Source organism: Miscanthus floridulus, chromosome 5 (genome assembly GCF_019320115.1).
Source record: "Miscanthus floridulus cultivar M001 chromosome 5, ASM1932011v1, whole genome shotgun sequence".
NCBI lineage: Eukaryota > Viridiplantae > Streptophyta > Magnoliopsida > Poales > Poaceae > Miscanthus > Miscanthus floridulus.
This window is the reverse complement of record NC_089584.1, coordinates 73,771,525-73,796,834: the sequence shown is the minus strand read 5'-3', so window position 1 is coordinate 73,796,834 and position 25,310 is coordinate 73,771,525. Positions and strand designations below refer to the sequence as shown.

The 25,310-nt window shown below is 40.6% G+C and overlaps 1 long non-coding RNA gene across 1 annotated transcript; it reads left to right on the top strand.

Annotated features, from left to right (window-relative positions):
* Positions 1-11,671: 11,671 nt before the first annotated feature.
* LOC136452346 (uncharacterized) lies at positions 11,672-14,149 on the top strand. The gene is made up of 5 exons (XR_010758806.1): positions 11,672-11,827; positions 12,002-12,050; positions 12,162-12,271; positions 12,964-13,017; positions 13,902-14,149. It is a non-coding gene; the product is annotated as an uncharacterized lncRNA (long non-coding RNA).
* The last annotated feature ends 11,161 nt before the right edge of the window (positions 14,150-25,310 follow it).

Sequence of the window (25,310 nt, the reverse complement as noted above, 5' to 3'; positions counted from 1 at the left end):
AGAGGCTCAAGTCTTACTGCCTGAGGCATGCAAAACCCACTAGAAATCATGTCACCTCGTGATCTGTTAATATAAATAATATTATGTCAATTGCATGGACAATCCCTTGCGATTAAATAAAGATGTATATTTGGTGTTGTAACACATATGGACTCCAACCAGGAAGGAAATGAGGATGAATCCCAATTCTAGTCCATTCTTTACGTGGACTCGTACAAAACTCTTGGGCTTTGTTCGGTGTATATATACTTAGCATTGTAATTATGAATATTCAGTGAATAATGAATGGTTTTCCTATTTTATGCCTTTGTGTTTCTCTACTTGTGTCCACTTTATTGATCGTGAGACACATAGAGGAAAATGTCCTAGTTGCTAGCTACATATTTCACGACAATTTGGTCATGCTCGTGCATGTGTGCAAGTATCGTTGCATCGGACCAAAAATATCTGCATAAGAATTGGGAAAGAGTGCAGTCCAAACTCCAAATTAGCTTTGTAGTTTGTGGTATCATGCGTGCATTTCAGTTTCCATCCAACAGTATGCTTTTTTTGTTTTTTGAGCCAACAAAGTGTACCTTAATTTGGCAAAACCAAACTAATTATATTAAAACCAAATAGAGTTCAATGATGTGGAAATGCATGTACAGATTATGGTATGTATGTGTGCATTTGTGTGGTTTATTTTTGAGAGATTTCTTATTTGCAGTCCTTAACTCAAATAATCCAACAGCCAAAAGATAATAAAAATGACAACATTAATATCTTAAGAAACACCTTAGCTATAGGGCTTGATAATAAAAATGACTACTTTCAAATCTTACTTAACACCTTAGCTATAGGGCTTAAATCTAACGAGTTCCACAAATATTGTGTCCCTACATGTTTTGCAAGGAACATAGATGATTTGGTGCACAAATACCATGCATATATAGTGTATGAACAACCACAACCCTTAAACTAAAGGATCAAGGATACTCAAACAAGGGCTCACCTAGAAGTTTCAACATGATTAAATATTTGATCCAATCATATATTTGACCCCACCATGTCGAAGAGCTCGTAGAGATGAATGAAATGTACTTTTGTTTTACCAAATTAGGAGTTCGAACGCAAAATTTACGCTTTACGGAAGATCGCGATACAGGTTGAGTTGAAATAGGAGAGAGAGAAGGGTCAGTAGAGCATAACATAGGTCAGATGACCCAGCACCAAGCTCAATAACCCTCAAATTTGGTCTAAAGCTTCTTTACTCATTATAGAGCCCAAGGAAAATTGAGTTCAATCAAATGGTCCAAAGAGAGGGTCAGCTGACCTCTCCCAAGGTTGCTCGACCTATCAACTAGCCCACACATAGTCCACTCCATCCACATGCAAACTGTGAAGTGTTGTGGTATATATTGATTCAATGTTGGTTGTAACTGAGGGTCACCATGATGAAGCCATATAAGGATTGAAGGGCACCTACCATTGCATGCAAAGAAACACAACTTCAATGAACCACTTTGTGGCAGGCATCTCCACACCTTAGATGAGCAGCACGTGAAAGATGGATGGCGGAGGAACGAGGAGGAGGTCCAACTTTCTATGGGCGTTACTTACCGACCTATGGAGTGCATCTATGCTGATACTTAGTCAAGTCGGTTTGATCTAAGGGTTGGGATGAAGTTTCACGTGGATTGGATGGCCCACTATCTCGACTCTCCCGAGTAACCTCCCACTATAAACAAAGGAGCACCCCTCACATGTAAACACACACTTGGAGCTTGAATTCTTCCACTCTTTTAGTAGTGTCCCTTTGGATGGTTTTCATCCAATTATAGTATAGAAAATATCTAGGAGAGAGGTGAGGCAAGAATTAATTGAGGAGCTGGCCTATTGGTGCTTCATTCAGTTGTAGTTATAGATGGCCAATGGGCCGGCCTGGCCTGGCCCAGCCTAGGCCCGTGAAAGCACGGCCTGATAGGGGTCGGGCCGACATGGCACGCTGGGCCTCCCAAGCCGTGCCTCTTAGGGCCACAGCCTAGCCTTAGGCTCAGGCATGACACTATGGGCCGTTTTTCGTGCCATGCCGGCCCATGAAGCATGACCAGAATTACGGACCGTGCCAGCCCACGGTCCATTACCCTTGCATTCACAGAATCGAATAGCTCATAGTTTCACACATTCATAGAATGTCCAATACATTCATAGATCATAGATCATAGTTTCATACATTCATAGAATCAAAGTCCAAATGTCTGATACATTCACAGTCCAACAGAGATATCAAACTCCAAACTTCAAAGCCAACAGATAATAGAAATAACCAAAATGAGTTGTTTAGTGCAATGCTGTCTCATTAAAAACCTTTTTAGGTAAAACTCACCCTTGTGAGAAACCCTAGAAAGGAAAAAAGAGTGCAACCAGCTCTTAATTAACCATTGTTCAAATGATATACAAGTCTTTCATAGTCACACACACCCTTTCACAGTCATAGATCACACACACACCCTTAGGAGTCAAGTCTCAACCTTAGTACCTCACTAAGTTCTAGGAGCACCACCAGCAGGTTCATCTTCATCAAGGTACAAGTTCTGGAATGAGTCTTCAAGTTCTTGGTTGTCAACAGCATGTTGTTCCCTTTTTTCTCCTAACTCCCAGTCCTTTATGTAGGTCAGCATCTCCACACTCTCTGGTGACAAGCGCCGTTGCCGTTCCTCAATTATCCTACCTATCAAACCAAAATAAGACTCCGAAGAGACAGTAGATACAGGAACTGATATGATATCTCTAGCCATTATAGACAGGATTGGAAAGGTTAGCTTGTGGGCACACCACCACAGAAGTAGGTCAAAATCATCCTCATAAGAAGTGACATTGTCACTGTCTAAGTAAGCTAAGAGCGCACAAACAATAGAAGTAGATGAAGATGAAGTGGCAGGGAGAGGGGAAGAACCAACAACACCTGATCCACAGCCAAGGATTCTTCCCCATGCCTGCTTTTTCTTACCTGTATGATGTGATGGTTGTGCAACCCTTTGAGACCTAGCTGCACCAAACTTGCTCTCATATTTGTTAAACAGTTTATACAATTCAGTTTTGACATCAGCATAGTATGAACTGTACTCAGAACTAGTGTATTCACCAAGTAATTGCAGCATATTAAAGAAACCTCTCATCTTAGCTCTAGGATCAAGAATGAATACATATGAATATAACAGAGGTATGTCCTGCCAATATTTAAGGAACTTGAGCTTCATAGGATATACAATAGCTCTCAGATTTGGATCTTTTTCACATGCATGCAAATGAGAAGCAATCTCTAGGATATGGTGCAGAATAAGTGGACTTGTAGGATAATAAACACCAGACAGAACAACAGTGGAGTCATAGAAGAGTTCCAGGAACTCCAATAACTTCTTAGTAAAATACCAATGATTTGTAGTGAACAATTGTGAACCATAATGGGAATTAATGAACACAGAAAAGATATTCTTGTATGGAACCAAGTGTTTAAGTATCAGGTAAGTAGAATTTCATCTAACATTCATACCCAAGCCAAACTTTCTAGGTCTAACACCCTTAGAATTACAGTATTCCTTGAACAATACAATTCTTTGATTAGAGGAATTTAAGAAGTTAATTGCAGTTCTAAAATCTTCTATGTAAGGTTTCAACCCCTTTAATCCAGATTTTACAATAAGATTAATGATATGACAAGCACAACATTAATATACAAGACTGTACTTATGGTTACTAGGATCCAAAGGATCAGGTGAAGGATCAGGACCCAAGTAACAAGCAAATAGAGGTGTCAAAGTGTTTATAGCCTTAGCATTAGAAGAAGCATTGTCTAGAGTGACAGAGAAAATCTTGTCAATTAGATAATACTCCTCAACCACAGCAGCAATTCTTTCAGCAATGTTTTCACCAGAATGTTTAACCTCAATCAGCCTAAGACCAATAACCCTTTTCTGTAACTCCCAATCAACATTCACATAGTGAGCAACAACACTAATATAGTCCTCCTTAGCATTACCAGACCAAATGTCTGAAGTCAAATCAACAGAAGAAGCAATAGGCAACACAAAATTCTTAAGCCAATCATAACGTTCAGTAAACAGCTTACCAAGATCTCTAGTGGTGGTCTATCTAGAAACCTTGGCAAACCTAGGGTTATGAGCAAGAACAACGTAATTCTCCTAGGCCTGTGTCTCACTTATACCTAATGGAAGGTTAAGCCTAGCAATCAACCGACACAACTCAGATCGAGCAATAGTAGGATTGTAGTCCTAGTTATGCACAGATCCATCAGGATTGAAAGAAAGCCTAGACTAAACCCTAGCAACGTGATCAACCTTTTTCCTACAAGATTTCTGGTGCCTAATCAAATGGCCAGTGCCAGCAGAAGATCTAGCAGACAATTTACTCTTACACATTTTATAGATAGTAGTAGTTTGAACCTTTTGACCATTCATAGTCTCATATATCCCATCAAAGTCAACCCAAACACCAGATTTACGCTTACCAAGGCATGAGGTACCATCTGTGCTGTTAGAGCCGACCGACGTCCCTGTCGCCATCGCCGACGGCGCCGGCTCCGCCCCTCCACCACCGTTGCCACCGTCCAGATCGATTAGAGCAGAGCTGCTACCGACATTGATACCCAACAACACAGCAGCGTCGTCACGGATGTCATCGTCGTCCTCGGGGACCAGCCCTACCGCGATCAGGTCATCGTTGCCGGTGAGTGGATAGACGACATCATCGTCATCCACCATGGAGACCTTGACCACGAACGGCTGATCTCCAGCATCGTTCCTCAACGGTGCACATGGCCGCCATGCCCGGTCTATGCCACAGAAAGAGGACGACGAGGCATCAACAACCGACCTGCACGGAGGAGAAAAACAGAGAGTTAGAGAGATAGAGATACAGATCCAGAGTCAGTCGTTCAGTGGAAGAGACACAAGAAGTGAAGAAGACCGATCTAGGGTTAGGGTTGGGGTTAGGGTTAGTGGAGTACCTGCGCAACCGGAGCCTGGTGCCGGAGATGACGAGGGCCACCTAGAGGAGAGACACCGATTAGAAACAATGGCGAACGACGGAGGAGGGACAGACGAGAACACGGTCACGAACTCACATAGTTCACCGAGAGAGAGAGAGGAGAGAGGGAGAAGGGAGGAGAGTGGAGATAGGGTCAGATAGGTGGATCGAGGTCACCAGAGTCGGGGACGACGGACGAGATCAGTAGATCACGAGAGAGCTCAAACTCGCCAGATCGTGGATGCGGGCGAGAGAGGGAGCAGAGATTGCGCCGTGGTGAGCCGGCGAGCGAGTGGGGATTAGGGTTAGGGTTGGGAGCGGACTGCGGAACCGACCGTCGGCGAGGCGACTAGGCGAGCGAGTGGGGATTATGGTTAGGGTTGGGAGCGGAGAGCGGAGCAGAGCGGGCGAGGCGATTGGACTGCAGAGCTGGCGAGGCGAGGCGACTGGGCAAGTAGGGACTCCCCGCTTATATATGCGGGGCGCAGGGAGGCGGCATGCCGGGCCGCTAGCGGGCCTCCGGGTCTGTAGCAGGCCATGCCGTGCCAGCCCACGTGCCTCGGGTAAGGCCTAGGCATGGCCTGCTCCTCTGGGCCATGCCAGCCCGGGCCCGCTAGCTGCTGGGCCGGGCCATGCTTGGGCCGGGCCAAAAAGAACGGGCCCTGGGCCAAGCCGACGGGCTCGGACTGCATGTCCAACTATGGTTGTAGTATAGAAAATATCCGTGAGAAAGGATAGGCAAGAGTTGAGGAAACGGCCTATTAGTGTTTCGTCTACCCTGTACCTCGGCAGGTGCAGCTAGTCTTCTAGCAACATCCAAAATATTACTCTATTATCTCTGGTTACTTTATTTAATGGAGTTATGTATTTATTCCAAGTTTATTTACTAGATCTACACTTGTAACAAGTGCTCTAGTGTAATACCCAGAATGCGTTTCGTGTGTTAGAAAGCTTAAAGTGGCAAAGGGTTTAACCAGAGTTTTATTTAATTGAGTTATATATTTATTCCAAGTTTATTTACGAGATCTACACTTGTAACAAGTGCTCTAGTTTAATACCTAGAATACATTTTGTGTGTTAGAAAGCGTAAAGTGGCAAAGGGTTCAACGAGAGTTTTAATGAGTGATAAAAAAATAATTTTTTTATATAGCTCGGATCATATATGCATAGAGCTCGTCGGATGATTTCTTGTTTGGACTTCAGCTCAACGAGCTAGGGTCATTGAAAGATCGAAAGAAAAAAAAAACAATGTGAACAGGAGAACGGTTACTAAAAACAATGTGAACAGGAGCACGGTTACTAAAAACAATGTATTCTTTTTTCTTTTTTTTTCTCTACAGTTCTGTACTTTCATGAAAGTTTTAAAAATATTCCATATTTATACTCTATTGTCTTTTGGGCATAAGCACCAGACAAGTTGAAACATCATACGATTAAAACACTCAATTACTCCATAATATATGATAAATCGGCTTTAAAAAGGTACTATATCCATGGGTATAGAAGTTGATCCATGTCCTTGTCTTATAATAGGATAAAAAGTCGTCAGATTTCAGGTACCCATTGCCATTTCTAATTATACAGACTCCAAATATGGAGGCATGAGAGCTGTCATAGTCTATGATGTGCGGATACTTCATAGGGTCACGTATCTGGTACCGTATTGGATACGAATACACATGGGATACTCCTTGGATATGTATCTCAGCCGTACTCAGCAATCTGGAGACGTATCAGCTTAGATACGCGTACTAGACGCGGCCAGGCTTCCTTTGCATATGGCCCAACACATGAATCAGCGTCAGTGGCCCATACTTCGTCTTGACTATGGGTCCACGAGTCTTCCCGATCGATCCCAGTTCCCAGCAAACGCCGCCGTCTCTTCCAGCAGCCGGTGGGCGGCAGCAAGGTCCATCTTCGGCGGAAATCAGCGGCGAGCACCATCCAGCAGTCGCAATCGCTCTACCTCTACTCCTTGCATTTTATCTTCCAGGTCCACCCTCTGTCTCTGGTCGCCGAAGGCCAGCTGTGAGTGCATGTGACCCTCGTGTAAAAAAGGAGCCGCATCTGATTGGAAAAAGTCTACTTCAACCTCACCTTTCATACTTAGTCTACTTCACCCTTCAACTATGAAACCGTCTGTTTTACCCTTTAAACTTTCCAAAGCCGTCTATTTTACCCCTGGGTGGTTTTCAGCGGCGGGTGCTACAGTACCGGAGGGGTTTGCTACAGTACCGCGTTTTGAATTTCTTTTTTTTTATTATTTTCGGTGAATTTTTTAAAAATCATAGAAAAATCATAAAATGAAAAATCTAATTTTATTGGACTCCACATGAGCAAACCCGCCGGTACTGTAGCAAACCCGCTGTTACTGTATCAAAACCGCCGCTGAAAAGCCGCCCAGGGGGTAAAATAGACGGTTTTGGAAAGTTCAGGGGGTAAAACAGACGGTTTCATAGTTGGGGGGTAAAGTAGACCAAGTATGAAAGGTGGGGGTGAAGTAGACTTTTTCGCATCTGATATATCTTTGCTTGGTATCTTATCATATGATCAGCAGCTCAAAGCATGATAGCATATTTAATTTCTCAGTAAATTGTGTTTTGTTGAAAACAGAAAACTTGACATTTTTTATTTTGTATATTATAACTATTATATTATTAAGATATAGCGGTTGTATATCGCTGTGTCATTTTTTTTTCAAAAATAACAAATCCACGTGTTATCTGATACCCATATTCGTATTTGGACAACATAAGTCATAATTATATCATATCTTAAATAACATTTTAAATCGCTGCTAAACCTCGGGGTCAACCTAACTCTCTAGGTGTGCAGAAGGTTCTCGTGGTAAGTGAGGGCTCGGGAATTCAACCCAGCCCGTAGACACTGCACCAATCCAGAAGTACGAGTCCATCACGACGCTAGATTCCCACACTAGGGGCGGCTGGGGTCGGGGGCGTCTCTACAGTGGGCGTCCTCGGGCACCAGCAGCCCAGCCGCCCCTACAGATGAGTGGCTGGTAACCTAAGCCGCCCCTATAGTTGGGGCTGATCTGTAGGGGCGGCTCAATCACCAGCCGCCCCTGTAGTGCCCATTTGTCTTTTTTCAAATTTTAAAATTTGAAAGGTCCAAATTTAGTTAAATGATAAGATAACCAAAATAAAAGTTGTAGATCTTGATGAGTTGAACAACTTTTATATTCATCACTTTTACATCTTAAATCATTTAGGATTTTAAAATTTAGTTTGAACTTATCAAATTTCAAATTTCAAATTTTAAAATGTGTAAAACATTGTCACGTCCAAGTTTGATCAAACTTAAATACTGAAGCATGATTTTAGAAAATTTTAGGGAAAAAATCACATTTGGAGTTAGTATGAGAGAGAACAACTAGTTACAAAGTTTACCCACAGATTAAAAAGAGAAATCACACTGTTCTAGATGATCCTTACATGATCATAACGAACAGTGTGATTTTTTTTAATCTATGGATCAACTTTATAACTAGTTTTTCTTCCTCATACTAACTCTAAATCTGATGATTTTTTTCCTAAAATTTTCTAAAACCATTCTCTATCAATTTATTTTATTGGTTTTGTCAATATATACATATGAAAAGTTTGAGCAATTTAAATTTTGAATTTAAAAAAAAGCAACTTCAGACAAGATTTTAGTACCCCAAATGATTTCAGCTGAAAAAGTGATAAATACCAAAGTTGAATAAATCATCAAGATCTACAACTTTTGTATTGGTCATTTCTTCATATGACAAAGTGGTAGTGACATTGTTCACAAATGTGACACATCTCTCGTAGGGTTTTATAAATTATATGAGACATGTGTAAGATTAGTGAACAATGTGTGCTAAGAATTTATCAAATAAAGAAATAACCAAAATAAAAGTTGTAGATATTCATGAGTTGAACAACTTTGGTATTCATCACTTTTTATATTAAAATCAATTTGGGTCTCAAATTTTGGTTCGAACTTGTCGTTTTTCAAAATTTCAAATTTGAAAGGTTTAAATTTTGTCAAATGATAAGATGACTAAAATAAAAGTGGTAGATATTAATGAGTTGAACAATTTTGGTATTCATCACTTTTTATGTTGAAATCATTTTGGGTCTCAAATTTTGGTTCGAACTTGTCATTTTTTTAAAATTTCAAATTTGAAAGGTCCAAATTTTGTCAAATGATAAGATGATCAAAATAAAAGTTGTAGATCTTGATGAGTTGAACAACTTTTGTATTCATCACTTTTTCATCTTAAATCATTTAGGGTTTTAAAATTTAGTTTGATCTTGTCAAATTTTAAATTTTAAAATGTGTAAAACATTGTCACATCCAAGTTTGATCAAACTTAAATGCTGAAGCATGATTTTAGAAATTTTTAGGAAAAAAAACCATCACATTTGGAGTTAGTATGAGGGAGAACAACTAGTTACAAAGTTTACCCACAGATTAAAAAGAGAAATCACACTGTCCTAGATAATTCTTACATGATCATAGTGAACAGTGTGATTTTTTTTTAATCTGTAGGTCAACTTTGTAACTAGTTTTTCTTCCTAATACTAACTCCAAATCTGATGATTTTTCTCCTAAATTTTTCTAAAATCATTCTCTATCAATTTATTTTGTTGGTTTTGTCAATATATACATATGAAAAGTTTGAGCAATTTAAATTTTGAATTTCAAAAAAATGCAACTTCAGACAAGATTTTGGTATCCCAAATAATTTCAGCTGAAAAAGTGATAAATACCAAAGTTGAATAACTCATCAAGATCTACAACTTTTGTATTTGTCATTTCTTCATATGACAAAGTGGTAGTGACATTATTCACAAATGTGACACATCTCTCAAGGTTTTATAAAATATATGAGATGTGTAAAATTAGTTAACAATGTGTGCTAAGAATTTGTCAAATGAAGAAATGACAAAAATAAAAGTTGTAGATATTTATGAGTTGAACAACTTTGGTATTCATCACTTTTTATGTTGAAATTAATTTGGGTCTTAAATTTTGGTTCGAACTTGTCGTTTTTCAAAATTTCAAATTTGAAAGGTTCAAATTTTGTCAAATGACAAGATGAATAAAATAAAAGTTGTAGATATTAATGAGTTGAACAATTTTGGTATTCATCACTTTTTATGTTAAAATCATTTTGGGTATCAAATTTTGGTTTGAACTTGTTATTTTTTCAAATTTCAAATTTGAAAGGTTCAAATTTTGTCGAATGACAAGATGACCAAAATAAAAGTTGTAGATCTTCATGACCTATACAACTTTTATGTTTATCAAATTTTCATTTGAGATCATTTGGTGTCTTAAAATTATTTTAGTAGTTTTGATTTTAATTTTTTAAAATTTAAATTTTTTTTCTCATTTTTAAAGGTTCAATTTTGCAATTTTAAACTGTTGTAGTTGTTTTAGTTATTGTATATTTGTGGCGGTCAGATTCGAATTTGAATTATATATCTCTTATTATCAAATGAGTTTACTTTGGCCGCCAGAACCACGTGCCACGTCGCCCAAATTATTTCGCCCGTTCGATCTCCACAACCGACGACACAGATCTCTTGGATCGGATTCTAACGGAAGCTGATTCTCCTGCTTCGCCTTACCTTATCTGGCTTCTACTCAGCTTCTTTCTTGCTTCTCCCGCTTCTTGTCGGAATCCACCGAAACAAATATATACTCAGCTTCGTCTTCTCCTTCACGAAGCTTATCTTCCCCTCCTCTCTCTCTCTCTCTCTCTCTCTCTCTCTCTCTCTCTCGTGTTCGCTCTCTCTCTCGCTCTCCCTCTCCGACGCGGGTAGGGGGCCACGGTGGGCGCGAGCGTCCGCGCCGACGGCTGGCGCGACGACGGTGGCCACCATCCTCCTCCTCCGTAGCCCTCCATCGCCTGCCTCTCATCTCCGTCTCTCCCGCCCTTTCCTCTCTCTCTCTCTCCCCTTCTCTCTCCAACTGCTGCCTGCCCTTGGACCTAGCGTGGGCGCGTGGGCGAGACGACGACGGCCCGCGGCACCAGTCGCGCACACACGACGGTCCCCCCCCGCCCCCCCCCCCCCACACACCGCGACGGTGGCCCCGGCTTCAGCTCTGTCGGCGCAACGGCGGCCGCGGCCCCACCTCGGGCGATGCACCGGCGTGGTTGGCGCAAGCTCAGGCCCGGCCCCCGCCTCTGGCAACAGGTACACCCATCCCTTCTCTTCTCTGTCTGTTGTGCCACAGCGACCTGCCAAACCCTAGCTTCATCCATTTGTATGCGGATTTGATCTGATTACAGCCTACGGTGCCTGCTGATTCCGTTTTTAATTTGGATCTGATCTAATTAATTACAGCCTATTGTGCCTCTGATTCCGTTTTTCTAGAAAAAAATAGAATTCATCCATGCCTCCTCACATTGTCTACATCTTATGCTTTGGATGTGTTTTAGGACCCATGCCTTTGCCTGCGTTACAGTACCTCATATTTCTCCATTCATGCTGGAACAAAACAGTGATTATGATTCCGTATTACTTATACAGTATTGCATGCTCTGTTGTTTCTCTACCCTTTTTCAGAGTGCCTAGCCTTCCAGGTGAATTACTTTGAGATTCCAGGAAATTTACTGAATTATGTGGTGCTGTCGTGTCTTACAGGCAGCCCCTGCTTACTGAATCTTGATTGTTTGGTTCCACAACAGCTCTGCTGCAGAAGAAAGTGCTGAGGGCACTGAGGAAGCAGCTGGAATTCTTTCCCAAAGAACCAATTTCCAAGAACTCACAGCTGGAAGCCTGCAATTGCTTAACTAATATTGGTATCACTCTATTAATTAATTCTAAAATATCCCTTTCCTATTTGAGATGTAGATAAATTGAAATTTAGTTATAAGAAAATTGCATTAAAATTACTAATTGGTGTATGTTTTACCAGTGCTTGACTGTTTGTAGTATGTAATAATAGCTAATTCTTGGTGAACTATTTTTTTCAGATATTCACACATCAGACCATGCAGATTTGCACTGGACCTGCATAGCTGGGTGAGCATCTCTTCATTTTTGTAGGCACAATACAAAGCATATGTAATTTGAGGTCTGGCAAGTGATTTTGTGTATGCTTTTTGTTCTTATACTATCTTTGTTTCCATGCAGTTGCTGCGACTCATAACTTATTTTGATCTGTGCTACATCTTGGTAGTTGTAACAGCAGCTCTTAGATTTCATTCTTGGTCAGTTCGAGAGTAGCAGCAGCAGTATGGGAGGTACTTGATGAACAATTTACAGCTTACTCGATGTATTGTATGTAATTGATCTACCAGCATCCCATGCAGCTGTGGAGTTTGTCAAAAAATTTTCTGATGTGCTCAGTAGCTTGTTGCTAATTTATGTGTTCCTAGTTTTACTAAATAAGTTTTAACAACAAAACTGTATGAATCAGCAAGCTGTAAAGCTCTAACTCAGCCAACATTTTAGAACATTTGGACTGTGTTAGTTTAATTCAGCAGTGAACTTAGATAGATATTTTCCTATAAGTGAAATTTTTATTTGTGCACTATGAAAACCTGTAACGAACTATGACTCTATGAGTGGTGTGCATTTGTGACCTCTTTAATGCTATCCTCATAATTTTTATTTGTGAGAATTGTGACCTCTCAGCCATGCTGTGCACCTGTGATGTTCTCATGAGATATAAGTTACTAGCTTGGTACTAGTCAAACTTCATGTTAAAACTACTAGTTTTGTTTGGTTAATTGTGAGCAGTTCACTGTGTTACATTTTAACAAAATATCTATGCCTCCTTGCTGGTGTGTACTTGACTTCTTACATTTCAGTTTTTTATATCTAAAATTAGTAAATGGAAACAAAATAACAGTACATTTGAACTATTTAATTGCAATTTATGCAACTTCTGGGCTCTTGATACTTGCTGGTGGGTGTTTGCTCTTTTATGCAGACCTCTGGTTGTGTGCTCTACTCTGCTAGGCCTGCTGTAGCCCCTCCAAAACAGGTATGCTTCTCTGTGCTCTCGTGCATTAGTTTGGAGGCAAAATTTGGTGGCTTCAATGTAAGATTTCTAATGTTTTATTTCATAAAGGCTGCTTGTATATACTTGATGCTTAGTATGTGGTTTGTATTTCAGATCTCAACTCTCTAAATTGATCTCTTAGGATAGAACATTGGCACTATTGCAAATAGTACCTGGAGCCAAAATTTGACCTTCTATTAGTTCCTGAAAACATTTACATGCTTTGTTCATTGAAAGATTAAAAACAGTGCAGGTAGCATGGTACATACATGTTTCTAAAACTTTGTTTCAGCAGCTAGCTGATCATTAAGGTTTCCTTTCATGTTTTTCTTTTTGGCTGGTAGCTAGGCCTTTGTTCCATTCGTTGCTAGTATTTCTAGTAGTTAAATGGTTTAGGTGCAGCCTATCTTTTTCAGTTCAGTGTATCCTTGGTCCAGAGTTGCATTCTCAGTTCATTGACTGTTGTTCTATCCTTCTTGTTTGCTCACGGTCTATCTAGTTTATTCCAAGTGCTTGATCTGTTTAGTTTGGTAGACTGCAGTAGTATCTAAGCAAAGCTTGTTTTTATTTTTATTTTTATTTTCAGTTCAACACAAAGCTTGTTTTAAACTTCAGTGATCAGTTTGCAATAAGATCCGTGGATTTCTTCTTACTAATGGTTACTATCATTTGAGATCGATCGTCATCAAATTTCTTGTGTTATTTTGGTGGGCGATTGCTATTGGTCTTTGACAATTTTTGGATGCTGCTACCCCTTAGCTGTACAATTTTTGGAGGCAAATTGCTATCTTCTAGTTTATTCCAATGTACAACTATGTACATTGGAACTTGTACTTTATTAGACTACTGATTCTATCATTTTTCAGGTACTTTTGGATGCTGCTACCAGCTTGTGAACAGCAAGCCGATCATAGTACTAACGGATGTGCAACCAACCGATTCATTGGTCATGACCTAATGGCTGTATGGTTGTGGATTTTGTGCTTTTGCCCAATGTTTGTTGGTTTTCATGGACATGTGCTATGCTAAACTTTTGATCATCAGCTAGGATTAGCCATTCTTTTGATCATTAGATACTTCAAACAAGGACTAGTTTGATTTTAAATGGCATTACATGTATAATGGTCGTGTGTTTGTGGATGTATATATATATATTTGTGGCGGTCAGATTCGAATTTGAATTATATATATATATATATATATATATATGTGGTTAGATTTGAATTTGAATTATTTATTTTTTTTGCTGGAAAATCCACTGTAGGGGCAGTTCTTGATTGAACCGCCCTTACAAATACACACAGCATGGACGGCTGGTGATACAGCCGCCCTTACAGAAGTCTACTACAGGGGCGGCTGATATTACCAGCCACCCCTACAGAGGGCACTGTAGGGGCAGCTGAAAACATCAGCCGCTCCTACAGAGGGCACTGCAGGGGCGGTCAGGAAACCGCCCCTACAGAGGCACCCTCTGTAGGAACACCCTGGGAAGGGCGGCTGGCGCAGCTGCCCCTACAGAGGCTCTAGAGCCACCCCTACAGTTAACTTCTATAGTAGTGCATCTTTACTAAACCGCTATTAGAGTCCAAGCATGAGGCCTTCAAGGTCCTTTTCCAGTATGATGTATTTCTAGATGACTTCGTCTCGGAGGTTAACGTGCTTCTGCCCGAGACGGCTTAAGGAGTTAATGCTAACATCAGTTGTTGCAAGTTTGCTTCTTCTTGTCATCACAGAACCTGTTCTGTTGCTTTGAGCGCGGGATGAGCGGTCGAGTACGTCGTTGTGTGGTTAGGGACAGAGTTGTTTCAGTTCTTTTTTTCTTTTCATTGTGTTTTGGTTCTCCTTCTCTCTGGTAAGCTTGGTGCTTACCAATGAGTGGTAACTTGTAATCTTTTTCTACCTCCGCTTAATGAAATACATGCCTAGGCACGATCAAGAAAAAACACGTTAACTCAGTGCTTATGCGTCTTAATAGTGGGTGGAGAGGATTGCGGTGAAACTAAAAGACGCCAAGTTGGAAACAACAAATGATAGATCGAAGATCAATTGCCGAGCACAAAAGTTTGCAACTCACCTCTGAGGGCACCAACAACGCAAGTTAACAAGAACATTAGCCCCAGACAAAAGTAGCAGGCCATGTCAACTCGCTGGTTGAAATCATCAAGTATTCTGCAACCCACAACATTCTCTCCTTTTTTTTTTCTTCCTAGTAAAAAAACAATTGTAGATTTTGGCAGGGGAATACATGCGCAAGTGAAAGATCCTAATGGCTAGAAAATGGTGAATAGCCTATTAAAAAAATCTACAACAACATAAGCCAAGAGGTTAGACAATTATGAAGCGAAACGAGTATTGCGCTAGCCTACTAAAAATACAAGCCACCTATCCATAATTCTAGTTATCTATGATCTCTAATTCACACAAGAGGCTAAGTCACTACTCTCTAAGTTAGTGAGCTCTCAAAGACTCAATAAAGAGCCTCACTAACCAAACTAACAAGACACAAGCTGGCTCTCAAAACTAACTACACTAAAGAGCTTAGCTACACTAGGAAAGTAAATACAAGAGAGGTAGTGATGTTTATACCGACGTGGCAACAAATATACAATCAATCACAATGAGAATCTCGGAGACAAGATAACACAATGATTTATCACCGAGGTTTACTTGCTTGCTAGCAATCTACGTCCTCGTTGTAGCGATTCACTCACTTGGAGGTTCACACGCATTAGAACCCGCAATCTAGTGCCGCACAACCAACACAAGATGAGGATCCGGAAGCTACAAGCAATCCACTAGAGTACCTTTTCGCTCTTCGTCGGGGAAAGGTCAAGAACCTCTCACAATCACTACGATCGGAGCCAGAGATAATCACCTTCCTCCGCTCGATGATCCACCAATCATCGGGCCATCTAGGTGTCAAAAAACACCAAGAGTAACAATATCTCCACTAGCCCAAATCGCCCAACTAGTGCCACAAGATGCAAGATCACTAAGTAATGCACTAGAGGCTCTCCAATCTCACTCAAAAGATGAAATCAAGTGTGCGAGTGGATTGAGTTTGCTTAGCTCCCAAAAGGTGTACACAGGTGTGGGAAGTGACAAGAGGGTGGCCAAGGCTGGTCACCACCTCTATTTATAAGCCCACAAGCAAATAGAGTCGTTACCCTGGCACTTTGGAGCAGTTTATGTGTGGAGGCACCGGACACGACGGTGCGCCACCAGACAGGGGGTGGTGATGCCCCTCCAACGGTCATCCAACGGCTAGTGGGCACCGGACAGGGTGGCGGTGCCCCCGGTGGTGCACCGTCGTGCCTAGGGCGGTGTACACCGCCACTGGCGGTGCCAGCACCAGCACCAGCTCCATGACCGAGGCCAACCGGTCACCGCCCTATGGGTGGTGGTGCACCGAACAGGGGTGACGATGCCCCCAGAGACAACACCTCATCCCCTTCTTCGCCTCCTTTGATTCCTTTGTAAATGTGCTAACACCCCAAGTGTTTCACCATCACGTGCAAATGTGTTAGCATTTTCACAATCATTTTCCAAAGGTTAATCACTTCTCACCGAATATACACTAGGCCTTAAATGCAAATGAAAGTAATCCAACACTTAGTGGCACTAGATAATTAAGTTGTCTAATAAGAGCTCCCCTCTTAATAGTACGACCATCTATCCTAAATGTGATCACACTCTCTATAGTGCCTTGATCACCAAAACAAAATGGCCCTATCACATATACCTTTACCTTGAGCCCATTTTGTTTTTCTTTCTTCTTTTCCAAGTCTGGAGCTTGATCATCATCACATGTCCATACCACCACCTTGTACTTCATTTCATATGGCTATCTCCACCCATGAGTGCCACTTAGATCCATCACTTGGGTTGGACCAACCTATCTCACATCCACACTTAGAGCATAGGGTTAGTCCAAATAGGTTTCATCAATTATCCAAAACCAAACTAGGGCTGTCAATCTCCCCTTTTTGTTAATTGATGACAACCTATACAAAGATATGAAATAAATTCAAATTTGAATCCATGTTGCTTGCCCAAGCATTTTTACCATGTATAAAGGATTTTGGACAAGTTTCATGTACCCGATTTGGTAACATTTGCTCCCTCTACATATGTGTTAAGAGTTTGGATTGAAAGCTCGCACATATGCATATATTAGAGTTGTGGGAGAGTAATATCTACCAAATGATGCTAAGGTATAAGAGATGGACCTTTGAAGTGTGATACCAATTGAAGTGCACCAAATATACCATCCTTAGCACCATGGTTAGTTAGATACCACTTGCAAAACACAAGCACTAGATACCCCATGAGATCAACATTATAAACAAAGCTCTAGTACCACTTGAAAACTTGAAAGTAAGTAAGGCATATCTATCTATAATCCTATGCATGCTAGTTTTTCATTTCATCAATCAAACCTATGACTAGCATACACCACACAAGCATGAAATTTTAAATTTAAAAACATGTGCCATGCAAGCAAACATATGTAATGCACATTCAAATGCATCAAATAAGTTTATGAGCTTGCTCCCCCTACTTGTGTGCTCAAATGTTAATTGATCCCCTTTCTTTGTCATTTCTCTCTTCCGATGTCAATTTTTTCTCCCCCTATCTCATTTATCTTTGTTTCACTCCCCCGTTGTCATCAATGACCACAAAGGTTCAATTTTAGATAGGTTAAGATTATCAATGTCGATCAATGGGGTGAAGATCATTTTAGCAAATTTAGTCTAATCTAGAACACTTGCCAAAGATATTTAACTCAGTTTGATCCAAGGACAAGCTTCTTCACACACCTCATTTCAAGGGTTATCTTGACCATGTTGAGTTAAACACTTTTAGCTCATTTTCTAGATCAAACACTAGGTTCACAAGTCCACAAACATGTTATATGCTACCACTAGATCAAGTCAAGCATAGAAGCAATAGTGGTACCATACAATCATCAAATTCATTTGATTTTCATGACTGAGAGGAATGACTAGATGTACTAAACAAGTTCTTAGCAAAGAATATATGCATGTCAATCAACTTTTACCTTGGATTGCTCGAAGGAGAGGCATGTCCTATAAGTGGGGGGGGGTGCATCAACACATATTTGAGAAATCCAATATGTTCAACTCATTCCTTAGCTTGCAAAACTATTTCTCATCAACTGGCTTGGTGAATATGATAGTAAGTTGATCTTCGGTGCCTACACTCTCAATTGAAATATCCCCTTTTTATTGATGATCTCTTATGAAATGGTGGCAAACATCAAGGTGCTTTGTTCTTTCATGTTGAACATGATTGTTGGTTAGCTTGATTGCACTCTCATTGTCACATAGTAATGGTACTTTCTTGAACTTGATTCCAAAGTCATTCAATGTGGCCTTCATCCAAAGAATTTGTGCACAACAACTATAGACGGATATGTATTTGGCTTCGGCGGTTGATAATGCAACACTATTTTGCTTCCTTGATGACCATGAAACAAGTGATCTTCCCAACAATTGACTACCCAAAGTGCTCTTCCTTTTAACCTTGCATCCCGTATAATCGGAGTCCGAATATCCAACTAACTTAAACTTTGCTCCTTTGGGATACCACAAACCAACATTTTGTATATGCTTCATGTACCTCAATATTCTCTTTGTAGCCTTCAAATGGTTTTCTCTTGGTGAGGCTTAAAATCTTGCACACATACATACACTAAACATGACATTCAACCTTCGTGCGGTCACATAGAGTAGGCTTCTAATCATAGACCGATATAACTTTTGATCCACCATGTTGCCACTTGCATCACTATCCAAATTGCCATTTGTTCCCATTGGTGTACTACTGGCTTTGCTCTCATCCATGCCAAACTTCTTGAGCATGTCTTTGATGTACTTGTCTTCATTCATAAATATACCATTCTTCATTTACTTGATTTGAAGATCAAGGAAGTAACTCAATTCTCCAATCATGGACATCTCAAACTCATTATCCAAACTCTTCACAAAAGTCTTGATTGGTTGATCCAAATATGATGTCATCAATATAGATTTGTAACACAAACAAGTCCTTGCCAATCTTCTTAGTGAAAAGTGTGGTGTCAACCTTGCCCATCATGAACCCTTTTGAGAGTAGGAAGTCCCTCAATCTCTCATACCATGCTCTATGTGCTTGCTTCAAACCATACAATGTCTTTCTTAGCTTGTACACATGGTTGGGCTTCTTGTCATCTTTAAAACCGGGAGGTTGCTCAACATAGACCAACTCATTGATGTAGCCATTAAGAAATGCACTCTTCACATCCATTTGATAGAGCTTGATGTTGTGGGCACAAGCATAGGCTAGCAAGATTCTAATTGCTTCTAATCTAGCAACTAGGGTATATGTTTCACCAAAGTCAAGTCCTTCCACTTGAGTGTAACCTTATGCTACCAATCTTGCTTTGTTTCTTACTACTATCCTATCTTAATCTTGCTTGTTTCTAAAGACTCATTTGGTTCTAATCACATTGTGGTTCTTTAGTTTTTCTACTAATTCTCATACTTGATTTCTTATGAAGTTGTTCAATTCTTCATTGTGGTGGTTTATCATTTTTCTAAGATGGCATATTTTATTCCTTGTCATAAGAACGACGATGTTGTTCATATTGCTAACCTTTTCTTTCAAGAAATCGTTCGCTTGCATGGTATGCCTTCTACTATTGTTTCATATTACGTTGCAATATTCTTGAGTCATTTTTGGCGCACTTTGTGGAATAAATTGGGGACCAAGCTGCTGTTTTCTACAACATGTCATCCCCAAACTGATGGGCAAACTGAGGTAGTGAATCAAACATTGTCCACCATATTGAGAGCAATTTTGAAGCATAATTTGAAGATGTGGGAAGAGTATTTGCTGCATGTGGAGTTTGCATATAATAGGGTGGAACATTCCACCACAAAGGTAAGTCCTTTTCAGGTAGTGTATGGTTTTAACCCTCACGCTCCTATTGATCTTTTGCCTTTACCTACGACTGAGAGAACACATAGTGATGCTAGAGAGCGTGCTGATTTCATTCGTAAGTTGCATGAAACAACTAAAGCAAATATTGAAAGAATGAATGAAAAGTATAGAATTGCTGATAGTAAAGGTAGAAAAGAAATTAAACTTGAACCGGGTGATTTGGTTTGGTTACATTTGAGAAAAGATAGATTTCCTGAGCTATGTAAGTCTAAATTAATGCAAAGAGCAGCTGGTCCTTATAACATAATTGAGAAAATAAATGATAATGCCTACAAACTTGAGTTGCCACCCGAGTTTGGGATTAGTCCCACCTTTAACATTGCAAATTTGAAGCCTTATTTGGGAGAAGAAGATGAGCTTGAGTCGAGGACGACTCAATTTCAAGAGGGGGAGGATAATGAGGATATCACTCCTTTGGATGTACCCGCTGATCCTCCAACCGTCATACAAGGTCCAATGACCCAGGCTCGAATGCGTCAACTTAATTTAGAGGTGAGCTCGTTCTTAAGCGATACTTTTCATACTTTTGAGAATAGACTACTACCTAATGATGTTATCTTGCTTAGGAACATTGGAGAGGGTCATGAGGGACTTAGAGGAAGAGGTGGAGGCATTGATGACCAGCAAGGACGTTCAACAGAAACCGGAGGCCCGGTTCAACATGATTTCAAGTTTGCCTCGGCCTCCAGGACTAGTCTGCCTTAAACTGGTTACCCAGGACGCATCCAGACTCCTTTTTTGACGATCCACATATGGTTAGAAAGCTAATTTGATAAGGAAGTCAATCCAAGTGGTCTCATGTCAAAATACCTTTAGAATCAATGGAAATCGTCAAAACAAGTCAGTGTCCAGAATCTACCAGGGTGCTGCGACACCGTATTTTGGTCCGTTGGACCGTGTATCGTGTTTTGGCCCATTAGGGGGCGCGTCCAGGGTAGGCGATGACCCTAAGACCTTTATAATCTTACGCCGCCGCCTTCATTAGGTTTTGGGTTTTGCTTAGATTAATCTGTCAAGAACAGTTTTGCTATTCATCGGTTTGTGAGACCCCAACTTCGTGAGATTAATCATTCATCTGCAATATGGTTGCTTTCTTTCTTGTTCTTGCTTGTGTTCTTTGTTGCGTAGGCAGGGATTAGCCCTCTTGGCAATGTCAACCAGATTTGTGTCTCGGTTGATAACTAGAGGAGTTGTGGCACTAAGATTGCAGGGTTCGATCTAAAGCTGGATTGGTGTGTCATTCTCTACCACAACGATAGTTATCACTACCTGACGGAAGATCGGGATCCCTGTTCCCATTGCCTTGCCATGTCAATAAGTGTTCTAATTCTTCCTCTCAACAAGGCCATTTGATTGTGGAGTGTACTTGGCCAAGAATTGATGTCTAATTCCAAATTTATCACACAACTCATCAATTCTAGTGTTCTTAAACTTACTACCATTGTCACTTCTAACTATCTTGATAGTTGTCTCAAACTCATTGTGAATGCCATTGATAAATGATTTGAAAGTTGCAAACACATCACTCTTGTCCACTAGGAAGAATGCCCAAGTGTATCTAGTAAAGTCATCCATATTACAAAGTCATATTTGTTTCCACCAATACTAGTGTATTGTGTTGGCCCAAACAAATCCATGTGCAATAACTCAAATGCTTTGCTAGTGCTCATCATACTCTTCTTAGGATGGGTGCTTCCAACATGTTTTCTGGCTTAACAAGAGCTACAAAGCTTATCCTTCTCAAATACCACATCTTTCAAGCCTCTAACTAGATCATGCTTAACCAATCTATTCAATGATTTCATTCCAACATGACCAAGCCTTCTATGCCATAACCAACCCATACTAGATTTTATGAACAAGCATATTGATAATTGAGCTTCACTAGCATTGAAATCAACCAAGTATAGATTCTCATATCTAAAACCTTTGAAGATCAAATTAGAGCTATCAACACTTATGATCTCTACATCATCTACTCTAAATATGCACTTGAATCACAATTGAGCCCCGGATAGCAAATTGAAGTTCAAGCTCTCTACTAGTAACACACTAGATATGCTCAAGTCATTGGATATTGCAATCTTACCAAGACCCTTTACCTTGCCTTTGTCATTGTCACCAAATGTGATACTATCATAACCATCATTGCCATTGGTATTGATTGAGTTGAATATTCTTGCATCACCGGTCATGTGTTGAGTGCATCCACTATCAAGAACCCAATGGCTTCCTATAGCTTTGTAATTGACCTACAAAAGAAGATCAATTCCTTTTAGGTACCCAAACTTGCTTGGGTCCTTGAAGGTTAGTGACCAAGCTTTTTGACACCCAAATGGCTTTCTTCTTTGAGCCCACAATTGGTGTACCAACAATCTTCACTCTATTCACACCCTTAGTAAGCAAATAATAAGAATCAAACTTAATTGAGGATACATTAGTCTTCTTGTTCTTGTAATATTGCTCTACATGCCCAACTTGCTTGCATCTATGGCAAAACCGACCATTGTTCTTCACAAAACTAGTTTTGTGAAGAGCAAAGGCCATCTTGCCTTTCTTAGGGGTATAGCCTAATCTCTCTTTGTTGAGAGAAAACCTTTGGCTACCCAAGCACTTTAGCAAGCGGGCCTCACCACCATAGGCTTTGCCTAAGGCACGAGTGAGCTCATTGACCTCCTTCTTTAAGGTCTCATTCTCAACCATAAGTGAGGCATCACAAGTGAAACCATCACTCATAGGTGAAGTAGTAGTGGATGATGAGCTACAAGAAGGGTTAGCGGGAGCAACAACAATAGGCTTATAGAAAGATTCATCAATTATGTCACATGTTAAGCCTACATCACATGTTACAATTACTTTCTCATTTTGCTCAATAAGAGTGGAATGAGCCTTTTCAAGCTTCTTGTGAGCCTTGCCAAGCTCATCATGGTTTTTCTTTAGACTCTCATGAGTAGCATTGGGCTCATCAAAGGCTTGCTTAAGGGCCTTTAGTTCCTTATGCAAGTTTTTGCATTCCCTTCTCTTGATGCTAAAGTGAGTCTTAGCATCCTCTAGCATGTCAATTAGTTCATCTTTAGTTGGTTCATCATCATCACCATCACTATCACTTTCATTTTCACATCCATCATCATGAGATTGTACCTTAGTGGCCTTAGCCATGAAACAAGTTGATGGAGTGTCGAAGAGAGAAGGCTTCTCATTGATAGTAATGCTTGCAAGAGCTTTCTTCTTGGTGGTCTTGTCATCATCACTTTCATTATCATCACTTGAGGAAGCATCACTATCCCAAGTGACCACATATAAACCACCCTTCTTGTTCTTCTTGAAGGTCATCTTGTCTTTCTTCTCCTTCTTCTCCTTCTTCTCCTTCTTCTTGCTCTACTTGTCATCATCTTCATTTTCACTATTGCAGGGGTATTGAGCAACAAGGTGATCCTTGGTACCACACTTGAAGCACCTCCTTGATTCATCCTTGTTCCTTGATGATGACTCCTTTCTTCTTGCACGATAACCATTCTTCATCATGAATTTGCCAAATCTCTTCATAAAGAGAGCCATCTTCTCATCATCAACTTCATCAAACCTTGAATCTTCATCTTCACTTGATGTTTCTTGTTTTGCCTTGTCCTTAGATGATGTGGCCTTGAATGTCACACTCTTCTTCTTCTCATCCTTCTTCTCATTCTTCTTTTCTTCCTTCTCATCATCATCTCTATATGTGTCATTGGTCATCATATCTCCCAACACTTGGTTTGATGTTATGGTGTCCAAACCACTCCTCACTAGAATAGTGACATGTAACACCTTTGGTGTTACGAGCTTGCTAAGCACCGAGATTATGACCTGCGAGATAGATCTAATAATATAGTGAGTTTGTTTACTTAGCGTAAAGAGGTGGTGATGAAAACTCCTAACAAAAAGAATAGAATAAGTTGTGTTAATTGTTGGCATGAAAACAATTTCTATGAACAACGACCAATTATAACTGGAGTATAGTGTGGAAATAAATATTTGAGGGCGAGTTACGTAGCTGGGCATGCAATTTAAATCTTGGAGAATAATAATGCAGCTAGTAATTTTGCAAAGCTCGGAAATCAAATTGAAATTAAATCCACTCTTCACGGTTAAGTCGGCAAACAAACGATTTAAGTTTAAAAGTGCCATCTTTGGTAAATTATATAGTGAAACATACTTAAATAGTGCTTTAATATTTTCTTCCTACGAGTTATTATGAAATATGGACAAGGTCATGGTATGTTAGTTGAAATTAACAATGTTTTGACCTTTTAAAAATTCAATCAAAAGTGTTAGGGGAGGTTAGTACTAATCGAACATCGAATTCTTGTAAGTCTAAAATGATAATTAACAATGCTATTTTGTCATTTAAATTTTTACCAAAATGCCTAAACACTAGCTTCATTTAAGTGTATAGTTGATTGCATCAAGGTGAGTACTTGAGGATGGTATAGGTTGTAGTCATGATGGGAGTCACGATGTGCCCACAAAAATTGCCCAAATTCCCTAGAACGCACGGTGAAACACGTTTCGGTGCTCTGTTCGCGAACGGGCATTCAGCATGACAAGCCCATGTTGACATGCATATAACTCCTCCTCGAGCTACTCCTAGGCCAAGGCGATTGCTTTGCTAGATAGTTGGCACTACGGGTTTGAGGTTAGGGAAAGTAGTTGAGCTTCATCCAAGGTCATTAGCAGTTTTTGGCTTGCTTTAAAAACTGTGCATGTTGCCATTTCAGCCGTTTGGATTTTGTGGCCGCGGTCACCATGCTCGCGCGTATGTGTGCCGGTGTTGGGTGGGGGCCATGGCTAGTTGGCTGCTGCTAGTCAGCCCTCAGGCCATGCCATGTGTCGCTGACTATGTGCGACGTCTTATCGTCGCCTTGGCCAAGCCCCATGGGGCAGCCGGTGATGCGCCGAGCCAGGCTTGGTAATCATCACCATGCTGTGCACACGTGTGGCTGAGTCACGCATAGGGTTGCACTCTGTCATCTCCTTTCACCTTGTTCTGCCCTGTCGCGCGTTCACATCCGCTCAACTCACCTACCGCGCTCCTACTCGCATTATCTTCGACTACATCACGATGGTGGGCTAACGACCGCATGTGTCCATGCATCGATGTGTGAGCTTTGGCCTTAGGAGTCCCATCCAAGCACCATTTAAGGGGCCATGGTGTTGCATTGTTTCCCCTGCATGTACTCGGTCTCGCTTTAACTGGCTAAGAACTCTACTGCCTTCGCCCCCTCCATGGCCAC